The sequence below is a fragment of the Caretta caretta genome, chromosome 15 (assembly GCF_965140235.1).
Source record: "Caretta caretta isolate rCarCar2 chromosome 15, rCarCar1.hap1, whole genome shotgun sequence".
NCBI lineage: Eukaryota > Metazoa > Chordata > Testudines > Cheloniidae > Caretta > Caretta caretta.
This window is the reverse complement of record NC_134220.1, coordinates 16,069,997-16,082,399: the sequence shown is the minus strand read 5'-3', so window position 1 is coordinate 16,082,399 and position 12,403 is coordinate 16,069,997.

Genomic DNA, 12,403 nt, shown 5'->3' with positions numbered 1-12,403 from the left:
CTCACGCTATTAACTCAAAAAATTACTTGCAATTAATCGCAGTTTTAATTGCACTGTTAAACAATAGAATCCTAATTGAAGTTTATTAGATATTTTTGGATGTTTTTCTACATTTTCAAAAATATGGATTTCAGTTATAACACCGAATATAAAGTGTACAGTGCTCACTTTATTTTTTTATTACAAGTATTTGCACTGTAAAAATGATAAACAAAAGAAATAGTATTTTTCAGTTCACCTCATACAAGTACTGTAGTGCAATCTCTTTATCATGAAAGTGCAACTATCAATTTTAGATTTTTTTTTGTTACATAAATGCACTCAAAAAGATGTAAAACTTTAGAGCCTACAAGTCCACGCAGTCCTACTTCTTGTTCACCCAATCGCTCAGACAAACAAGTCTGTTTACATTTGCAGGAGATAATGCTGTCCACTTCTTGTTTACAGTGTCATCTGAAAGTGAGAACAGGCATTTGCATGGCACTGTCGTAGCCGTCATCGCAAGATATTTACGTGACAGATGCGCTAAAGGTTCATATGTCCCTTCATGCTTCAACCACCATTCCAGAGGACATGTGTCCATGCTGATGATGGGTTCTGCTCAATAATGATCCAAAGCATGTTCATTTTCATCATCTGAGTCAGATGCCACCAGCAGAAGATAAATTTTCTTTTTTGATGGTTTGGGTTCTGTAATTTCCGCACTGGAGTGTTGCTCTTTTAAGGCTTCTGAAAGCACGCTCCACACCTCGTCCCTCTGAGATTCTGGAAGGCACTTCAGATTCTTAAACCTTGGGTCGAGTGCTGTATCTATCTTTAGAAATCTCAGATTGGTACCTTCTTTGCATTTTGTCAAATCTGCAGTGAAAGTGTTCTTAAAATGAACATGTGCTGGGTCATCATCCAAGACTGCCATAACAAAATATATGGCAGAATGCAGGTATAACAGAGCAGGAGGCATACAATTCTCCCCTAAGGAGTTCAGTCTCAAATTTGATTTTTGCATAATTTTTTTTAACGAGTGTCATCAGCATGGAAGCATGTTTTCTGGAATGGCGGCCAAAGCATGAAGGGGCATATGAATGTTTAGCATATCTGGCACGTAAATACCTTGTAATGCCGGTTACAAAAGTGCCATGCGAACACCTGTTCTCACATTGAGGTAACATTGTACACAAGAAGTGGGCAGCATTATCTCCTGCAAATGTAAACAAACTTGTTTGTCTGAGCGATTGGCTGAACAAGAAGTAGGACTGTGTGGAATTGTAGGCTCTAAAGTTTTAAATACTTCTATCTTTGAATGCAGGTTTTTTGTACATAATTCTATATTTGTAAATTCAACTTTCATGATAAAGAGATTGCAATACAGTACTTGTAATGAGTGAATGGAAAAATACTATTTCTTTTGTTTTTCTACAGTGCAAATATTTGTAATCAAAAATAAATATAAAGTGAGCAGTGTACATTTGGTATTCTGTGTTGTAATTAAAATCAATATATTTGAAAATGAAGAAAACATCCACAAATATTTAAATAAATGGTATTCCATTATTGTTTAACAGTGCAATTAATCACATGATTAATCACAATCAATTTTTTATTGCGCAATTAATCGTGATTAATTTTTTTTAATCACTTGAGAGCCCTACTATACATGTTTTCCTTAAAATTAAATGATGACTTTAGAGTGTCAATATTTTTATAATTCTCTGTGTGTGTGTGTGTGTTTGATTGAAATCAAGCTCTCTCCCTCTTTCAAGAGGGTGAAGAAGCCCTAAGCTCTGATAACATCTCTTATGGACCACTCCTCTTTGAAGTATCCTGACTAGAGAGCATTCTTCCATTCTTTTGAAGTTAACTCAGAAACAAACTTTGTAAGATCTGGTTTAGAAAACCTCCTAAGACCATATCGATACCAGCTGGTATCTTATACAAGATGTGTCCTGTTCTTTGATGAGACAAATCTTGTGGCTTATTTGCCTTTTGCCCAAATTGTTGGATTTGCAACCTGCCATTTGCATTACATTCACAACTTGCAATAAAAGACTTCCATCAAATATTCTATTAATAGCACAATTATAACACTTATATCCATCTTTCAAAACATAATATAAAAAGAAAATACTATAAAATGTTAAAGCAAAATAGACATTATAAATGCATTTGGAGCCTGTGTAATGAGTGGGTGTTATCTCCATTAACTCTTGAGGCTTCTCATGTTGAAGAAAACAGAATTCCTCCTAGAAATTACCTTAGCTACCTTAAATCTTTCATATAATTAAACAAACAATTAGAGCACAAGTATGTATATTATAGTCACCAAGCATAATGTATACGAAAATAATTGTAAATATTTCTTAAAATTTACCAACATGCAGAAAAAGTTTTTACAAACCTAACATTGATAAATTATTACAATTTGCATAATCCATTTTTTGTACGCATGTTGAGGTTTATCCCCCACAATTAAGATTAGTTGAGTCCCACTGTGAATCATTGGTACTTCCTGTGGGCCACATGGATGGACATATGGAAGTTCACATCCTGTTGGTTGAGATCCATGAACCAGTCTTAAGCTTCGAGAGATGGAATAATGGAGGGCAAATGTTGCCATCCTGCATCTGAGGCAATGTATGTATATGCCTATCACAGGCATCCATGGCCACAATGTTCTCATGACTATCTGCCCCTCCTTGAAGATGTATTTCATTTCCTCTCTGCCATCCCACAGGATTTTTTTTTTTAAAGGAAGAGGATGACTCCCTATCACATTAGGTAATTGTATTTGGTGAACAGGGCTTGGTAGTTCACCACCCAGAGCGGCAATGAGGCTGATGAATATGCCTTTTGCCCAAGCAGGTCTAACTTCTGAGGGTCCTTGTCCTTAGGAGTGCCTTCATTAGGCTTCAATTTCTCGTGTTGCAAGAAGCAATGAGTTAGACCAAGGACAACATGGAAACACACAAGAGAAGCAAGAAACTTATTAAAATTACATGGCAAGAAGTTAAAACTGCAGCAAGTGACTGTCAAAGATGGAAGGCAGTGGTGAAGGTCTTATTTTCCACATGGAATATAGAGGCATAAGCGCAAGCAAGCAGAAATGAGCAAGGACCCTGGATTCGTCTGGGCGTAAAAGTGCTCAAAACTTTTTGTCGGCACTTTGATACCTTGTCTCCACACACTTGGAGGTGGGAGGAAGAGAGGATGGGTCTGTCATAGCCCATTGGCTGGATCTAGGATCCCTTCATTAATAGGGAGAGAGATTCTGACTTGTGTCATCACACTCAGGACATCAAAGAGCTTATGAGACTTTACTTGTACAAACATAGTCTCAGTTGACCAGGGTCTCCGTAATTTGGGACAGGAAGTCCTGGAAGGTTTTAAAGTCATCTGTTGCTGGGGTGGATGCTACTGTTACTGCCTTGTCCAGTAATGGGTAGTATTTATTAGAGGGATACCAAGGTTTGCTGATGTCCCTCTGTCACCTCTTGTTCCTATGGGCCCACATCCAGTTCCGGTGTGGGTGGCCTAGACAGCAAAGCCATCTCGAAGTGCGATATCCTCCTTTTTAAAAATGCATTTGAGGGTGACCTGCTCCTTAACATATGGGAGGATGGCCACACTGACCTTACTGAGAACCAAGGTGGCATTTTGCACAGGTATTGACCAAGTTGGGGCTGGCTGGCCAAGTGCCACTCATGCCTGTGCTCTGAACGGAGGGATCCCTGATATCCTCTTTGGCATCCTTCTCCAATGACTGGGGAGAGGAAGCTCTGTTAGTAATAACTGTATACCTTTCTTAGTGTCTTTTTGACAGGTTTCCACATGCCCTTCCTTTTTTCTCGCTCCCTTTCTGACCAGTGAGCTGGCCATAGCATTTTGGAATTCCTTCCTACTTTCCCATCCTTTTCAGCACCCGTCAGAATCTTTTTTGGACATTTGCATTTTTGGTGCCATCTGCGATTTAAAAAATTAGATTTTTTCAAAAAATGTCTCTATTTACTGGAAGCATTAACAATAAATTAATAGATTTTATGCCTGTTCCTTTTTAAAGAGGGAAATATGATTTTATGCAGTTTGTATAAATATTTAAGATTTTATTTAGAATTGTACTAAATCTTAATGACAGAGGAATAAAGGAGAAGTGTTAATATATAATCACCCTCATTTTTAGAGAAAAAGAACATGAATGTTAGATTTTTTTTTTTTTACAAAATGTTAGTTTAGCAAATAGCATTATTTGTTTTTTTGTTTGTTTTTTATAATTCTGGACTAGAAATAAAATTTCCTCTTTCTACGCAATTCCTTTACTATTTGTCTTTAAAAAGTGGTAGACACATCCTAATGGCATTACATGCCAAACCTGTATTGCAATTTCCCTTATTCCATTGATTTAAAGTAATGTGTTTCTTCATAACCTTTTATATTTACTGGTAGCCAGCTCCTATTAGCTTAAACTGTATGAAAGGCCTCTTAATTTTAGTAACATGTTTGAAGTACAGCAATTAAAAAATGTCTCAGCAAAACATACACCACCAGACACACAGAGCACCAGCACCCACTCCTCCTTTCCAAAACAATTAAGCATACATTCACCCACGCAAAGGCGCTCAGTTTTGGCTGCTAACAAATCAAAACAGAATTGCAGAGAAACCCTGTTTAAACTGTCCCAAACGACTAAGAAAAGGGCCAAGAAGAAAAAGGTATTTCCCCCTGAAATCCTCAGGGCAGCGTCAGCACCTGTGGCTCTAGACAACAGACTTACATAATTTGTGTAAAATAGAGAGAAAAAACATTCATCACTTTCTGAAGGACAGGCAGCAAGGGTAAACATGCAAGGGAATACATTACCCTCCCGTCTGCACCACATCCACCTCCTCCTTCCCAAAACAATAAAGTATTCATTCAAGGAAAATTGTATGCTATTCTATAGATAAACCACCTTAAGAATACAAATAAACAAGTTTTATATTATTTTATAGATAAATCCCCCTCCTTTCACACACACATTCATACTTGTTTCTCAGCATTATTTTATATGAAACACACAAAGCCTCACTTAAAGGAGTGTAAAATTGCTTAATACACCCATGTATGAGGCAAAATGCAGGTCTGATTTATTCTGTGCAAAACTCTTTTCACTCGGTTTTGTTTAAGGCAGATCTGTAACTCTTCCGGAATTTAAGGTACCCATATGGAATGCAGATTTATTAAAATGATTTAACTTGGATTTAATAAACAAAATAAAAACAGCAATGGAGTTTTAGTATTTTAGTATTTGTGAGGCAGTAGATACAAAATGTTTTCCTTAAGAGTAAATGTACTTTAAAGGCTAGTCATTTTGCATTATTAACTGTTGGATGCTGTTGAGAATGAATACATTGGCAATGGAGAGAAGGAATTTCTTTCTTCATTGAATGCCGATGCCAGGGGATAGTACAGGGCCAGTAACGGCAATCCTGTTTGGTACCGGGAATGTCTCCGAGTGTGATAGAGATGCCTCTAAAGCATATCTGAGGTCCTCACTAGGCTCCATCACAGTCATCAGTATTGGGATCAGTGATGAGTCCCTCCATCACAGGATGGGCAGGATTTGAACCTGAGGATCTGAAGTCCACCATGAGGCATGGCAGTTAGCATGAATTGCCTCACTACTGTAGTGGAGGGGAAAGAGTGAGGAGTGAGTGCACAGAGAAATCGATGGTCCTACTCCTCCACCCCCATTTTTTTTAAAAAAAAAAAAGAAAGAAACCCTCTTTAAAGAAAAAATGTGAGGGTAGAATTCCTTCACCAAATCATTTGAAAGAACCGGTTAAAGGTGTCTGAAGAGAGTAGTGGGTCAAACCACCTACTGCCATGAGCGGTAAGAGGGAGCTGAGGGAGGATCACAGCTGCTTCACCCTTTGTGCCTTCACATGGGAGCGCAAGGGGCAATGCATGGCCCCAAATGACACAGTTATGTAAAGAAAATCCAATCTCTCACACAGGAGGTGCGTGTGCCCCTCCACTGGGATCCACACTGATACATACTTGAAGGACCTTTTCTGTCCTCATTGGGCAGTTGTCCTACAAGCTAGCCCAGCAGTCCTTCTGAATGCCCTCTTTTTCTGACAACAGCTGTAATGGTAGGTACAGTGCATCAGTATTTTAAAAATCACTGGTGCTTGCTCTAACATTCTCTTGTGAAGCAGAACTATTGCTATTTATCTCTGAAGCAGGAAAACATTCTGTGGCAAAACACTAGCTCAATAAAAAAAATCAACCTGTGATTAGTAAACTTCATGGATTTAATGGCTTTGAAAACATAAAACCCAGGTATCTCAAATATACTTATGAATGGAACAACCCCTAAATGTTTGATATCGACCTCTTTCAAAACAAAAAACCCTGAGGATCCCCAGGTTCACAAAGGACTCCGCTATAAAGCTGTAACACATCCAAAGGGAGAATTTCAAAGGCACAAGAGGCAGTTATGCACCCATCTTCCCCTTTGTGTTTGTTTTGTATCAAGCTTATAAACTGTCTGTTCTTTGGAGCAAGGACTCATTTGTTCATCCCAGGTACTCATGTATGCAGCACAAATGCTCCTTCAGAAAACAGCTACAAATTTTAAATCTTCAGGCAAATCGCCAAGCTGCAAACGACTGTCACATGAAGGCATGAGAAGCGACTATTTTGCAATCTAATTATTGGTTCCATTTGAACACTATTTAAATACTAGGATAATCACAAAAACATTTAAATAAAAGTTATTTTGTTCCCTTTGTCATCTCCTTTAAATGCCAGTGTTCTGTCTAGATTCTCAGAGCACACGGGAGATAACTTTCAGTGGCATAATTATTTCTGCAGCCATTTGGTGACTTTTTCAGCAAATGAAAAACATACCAGAAGCCGAATGTCCCTATGAATTCTTTCCAACCTAATGGCAGGTGTCTCCGATTTTCCATTGACATGCTGCGAATGGCTGATTAAATGAAAGTAAATTCCACCAACTTAAACACCATGGGAACTGTGAAAACACACAAGCTGTGCCAGCTAGAAGGGAAGATTCTAAATGAGTTTCTGCCTAGCTTTATTTAAAAAAAAAAGTGCAGCACATATAAAGTTGAATAGGAGTATTACCTAAATAAAAACTAGTTATAATAGAAAATAAAAGTCTAGAAGATTATATTTAAAATGGACTACTTAGCTTACACCATTAAACACTCAGGGCAACATTCTGCAGTTCTTAATCAGGTTAAACACCCATTGACTTCAACCATTGAGGAACACAGAATTTGGACCTTAGGTCTTAAAGGACCTTCATATAGGAAAAATGTAGGTCTTGAACCAGCAAAAATGGGCCTAAATCACACGCTTAAAGTTAAGCACATGGTAAAGTCCTCTGCTGGATTGGGGCCTTAAAGATTTTCTTGGTCTCCAATTTGACACACACAGAGATACAGGTCTCGTGTTGGTTGCAGCAACCATATGATCTTAACCCTGCAAACGTCAATACAGGACAAATTGAATGTCCCCAAAATAAATCCACTTCCCCGCACACCTTCAGACTTTTTTCCAGATTGTTGTTTGCGCTAGTTCTCAAAAATATTAAGATGCCTTCACAGAAGTTTGATTGCATAAATACAGAAGTATAACTCCTATGCAGGATCATGCAAGTGTAGCTGGTTGTGAGAGAAGAAAGCTTTCACACACAAAAATATAATCAATAGCAAAAAGAAACATGGAAATTCCGGCCAGGCACATATCTTTTATGTGAACATCCTCTTTTCAAATTTGCTTCAAATGAAAAATTCTGCTTTAAGGCAAATATTTTAGACAGCTAGTTATGGTTTGGGAGTTTTATCATTTGATTTCCAAAGTCATCCCAGATCAAAGAGCTATTACACTTTGATAGAATGTAGCCTGTGAATAGAGGCAATACATTCCAGACCTTTAAAGTCCAACCTAGAGTTAAGTCCCTAGTTAGTCTGGTCTATAATAAAAATTAAGACCAGTTAAATGTTTTGTGCATCTGGATAAGCTCACTGAAGGACTGTTAAGCAATTTTAAAAAATGCTTACCTCTCTATCCATGAAAAGGGTGTAAAAATAATAAAAATATTGTAATTAAACATTTCACCCTTACAACCATTTAATTCAGATCTAATTCTGGCCTCATTCTAGTTTAGGAAGTTCTGGTTTTCGCCCACATGACACCAGCGATAGGGAAGCTTATATTCCTTGCTCTCTGCGGGAGCCAAAAAACTATATGCAGTTGTGTATGGTTGAGTAAAAGGCATTTTGGGACATTAATCCAGCTGCTGTATTTGATGTCTCACTTCTTCTACTGCCAAATTATGAAAGACAATTATAGAACCTAAACATTTGTAGAGGACTGGAGCCCAGCCTGAAATCAAGGGAAAGATTGTTTGGGTTTTTTTAATCCACATTGTCCTTTTATACTGAATGTTGCTTAATGTTTCCTGCTGAGAAACTGTTTATTTCCAAAACCTTAAGTGTTTTAAGGTGGCACTGTGCTTTATGACTCCACCCTTGAGCAGCATTTTTCTTAGTCCTTGAATTTGGTCCAAGTAGAACTTTCTGTACCACCTTGAAATCAACAAGTGATCAACAATTACCAATGGGAACTCTTTCTTCCAAATTTTCCATTTAGCAAAAATAAACATCTTGCTGTTGTTTTCCCCTCTTGGCCATACCCAATTCAGCCGTATGGGGATTTCCTGGGGTCTGGAAAGAAGGGTCTCTTAGTGCTCTTCACAGATTAACATGGTTTGGAGGTGGGGGGCAGGTTCCCCATAACAGTGAAGGTGACAGCAGAATTCCATTTAGAATAAGAATCCAAATTTCTCCAAAACTAACCAGGGTACCTAATGTATGGAAATCAAACTCTCTACAACAGATGCATCCTGGGAACCCTTGAATAAAGGGGTGATATTGACTACTGAAAGGATAGAATTGGTGTTTTCACCCTCCTCTTCCTGCTCAGTTGCCATTTTTCTATTACCTACTTTACCCCCTTTTTGTGTGGCTACTCTAGTGGCATTCTTTTCTGCAATTACATCATGCTCTGAACATCCCTATCTCCTTTTCGTCTCTCCACTCACCCCAAGGGGACATCACCTTCATAGTACAAACCCCTTAGGTAGGAAGCTGATTTTAAGTACTCTCTTCCCTGTCTTCAAAAACCAGCACACTCCAGGCCAGTGTTAATTTCATCCCCTTCTTAGAAAGAAGGAGCACTTTATCTCTCCAGTAACTGTGGCCATCTGAGGGCAAGGGAGAACAAACCCTGAAAGTGTCCCAGAGCCAGTGTGTCTCTTTTTCACCATAAGATAGCTTTTTAATCTACCCATATATGGATAGATAAAAAACTAAAAAGATATAAAAACAGACAATAAGTTTTATACAGATTCTGAAAACCTGATTTTTTGGATAATTGACTTATTTTTAGAGTAAGTCCCATACCGACAGAAGGAACAAACATGCCAATCAATTCTAGGTAGCCAAATTTCAGAAAACCACCAACCTCATAGCATATTCTTTAGCCACACTTCACAGTACTGTGTGTTCACCCTCCCAAACTATGTGACTGGATGCAATTTATGTGCAATTTGCAATTTATTGTAATATGCAATTTAGCCTCAAGTGTTCTACCTGGCACCTCTGTTAGGCTTCAGGACTTCTGGGTTTACTATCCTAGAGCCTATAAAATTCCATTTGTCCTGCAGGAACTCTCCAGAGTGAATTCTACTGAACAGTACTGAGTTTATGTATTAAACAAATGACAACTCCCTGCAAGTGAGTTGGAATTTTAAGGGTCCAGGATTGTATTGACAATCACAGTAGAATTTAAACATTGCAGTATAAAAAACAGGCTAAGTAAAGATTAGATAAGAGAGACCAGGAATTGTTACCATCCTTTAGATACAGTAAAGCTTTACAGAAGCTGATAAGAACGGGTATTAAATATCTGTAAAAGGGCTGGCACAAAACCCCCAAAACACTGTACAGGGCTTTTGCCTTCTCTCATAGGGATAAAGAAAGAATCAGCAGTCTTTTGGGATGTTTACTTTACTGTTGATCATCCTACCCCAGGGGTTTGCTTTTGCAACATTTATTCTACCATTACAGATGTTTCTAAGATTTTAGCCATAGTATGTCATCTAGTGACCAGAGACTTTACGGGCTTCATCACCATCAGCACCCAGTGCATCAACATCTATTTCATACAGGCCTTCAAAAGAGCCAAGATGTTTTTTCTGGCACTTCCCTCCGATTTTTCAGTTCCTCAGGACTCATACCATTGTCGTTTGTGATTTATGAAAAATAAGCATTGGGCAAACACAGAGCCAGCTGATTTAGATCTTTCGTTTTCATTCGTTCGAGAACGTTTTAATATATTTCAGGACTTAGCGAAGCAATGGCAACAAGATAAGTCAGACTCAACTCCTTTTCTCAGGCTCTGTTACCACAGAGTGCCCCAGTTAGGTGCAGCATAGGTCTTTTCAATTATTGGGATCCTTCTGGGCTGGCAAGCCACTTCAATTCCAATGAGGTCTGTAAGATTTTGTTTAAATTACGTGCAACTTTGCTCACCCAGCAAAAAAGTGGGTACAGGAAATAGGATTTCTTGCCAAGCTAATGAGTCACTGTACAGCAGTAATTAATTCAGTTATCTTGCTTTGCCAACTAACTATTTTTATTATTTAATAATTTCCACTGTATTTTATCCTCTTAAGAAAAATGTACGTGAACGCACCTTGAGGAATTTTTGCTATTCTCTATTTTTAAAGAATTGTTCTCTGAAATGAATAAGGAACAAGCAGATAAACAGAAACTGTTTTGTCCCGGTGCTATTACGTTAAATGAGTGCACTGGAGGGGAAAAAGGTTGCTGCAGCTCAAATATAATCCTTAGGGAATATTTCTATTTGCATTCAGGCCCAGCTAAAATGGAATGTTACCATACATAAATAGGGTAAGCCGATTAGTTAGTGCCTTAACCATTGTATTTTAAAATAACTAACTCTTGTAGCCAAAATTTTCTATTTGGTCAAATAAGCCGAAAGCATATTAATCCCTTAACAAAGGGAAGTCAAGAGTTCTTGGCACACATCCTGTACCCAGCATTCACTGGTAAGGGGTTAAACCTGCAACATCATGGTGGTTCTTAACATTTTTGATTGAACTACACAGCAGGTGATTTCACATTAGTGGTTGCTACACATCATGGCACCAATTTACTGCCATTAAGAGTTTATGTAGACTCACTGGAGGGGTACACATTTTTACTGCCTTTCCTAAACATGGGCTGTGGAGCAAGTAACTGACTAGGTTAACACCACATTAGTCTACAAGTTCCACAGCCCAGAAAGATTCAGTGCAGGCAGCAGTCAGACTCTCATTGTCAGAAGAATTTCTATTATAGTGCCATGTTACCACTACATCAATTTCAACAGAGAAAGCATCAGAAGCTTGTTAAGCATGTCTAAAACTTCCTGAAAAAGTAGCTCTTCAGGCTAAATTTCTCATGCTTGTTCTCTGTGCAAATCGTAGTTTCAGAAAAGTTTAATGAAAATACATGGGGTCATTTCTGATACCAGGGAGTGTACCACTGATGAACCATGCTTCCATTTCCACTCTCCTCACCTTCTCTCAATCCTCACCCGGGATGGAAGAACAAAATAGAAACTGAAGGGAACTTTGCAGAGTCTCCAGCTCTCTGTGTGGTCATTACTGCATGGTGATATGTTGTGACACTATATTATTTCCCTTAACAGTAACCATGCTCTGAACTATGAAACGTCAGATATAGGCAGGTGTATATCTGGGTATGCATCCAACAGATTTTTTTAAAAATTCAAATAATGTGCAATTTTACTGTAAGAATTTATTTGAATATGCAATACCAAAAAGTCATTAAATCCAAAAAAATTACATTAATGTAGTAAAGTTGAAATCTTAAGCAAACAAGTCAGGAAATCTAGTTAAGGTTCCCACAGTTTTTTGTCATTGTGTCAGATATCGTGCATATATAGTAAGGCATTAAAACTAATCCCAGACACCGTAATACAACATACTCCCTGTGCCTCAGCATCCCCATCAAATGGGGATAATGATATGGACTTCCTTTGTAAATTGTTTTGAGACCTTCAAATGAAAAAGCGCTGTAAGAGCTTGATATTGTATATCTGAGACCAGAATTACAACTGCTGAATTATAAGTACTGTGACAATAATTTAAACTTGGGTTAATAAATTCTCAAATTTAACATAGTTTTTGGCAATCAGTTATGATAACATTTAGTGCCTTTCATCTTCAAAATGCATTATAAATACCAAGAGATATGGTCCAGTGGCTAAAGCATAACACTAGGATCCAAGAATTCAGTGTTCTAATCTT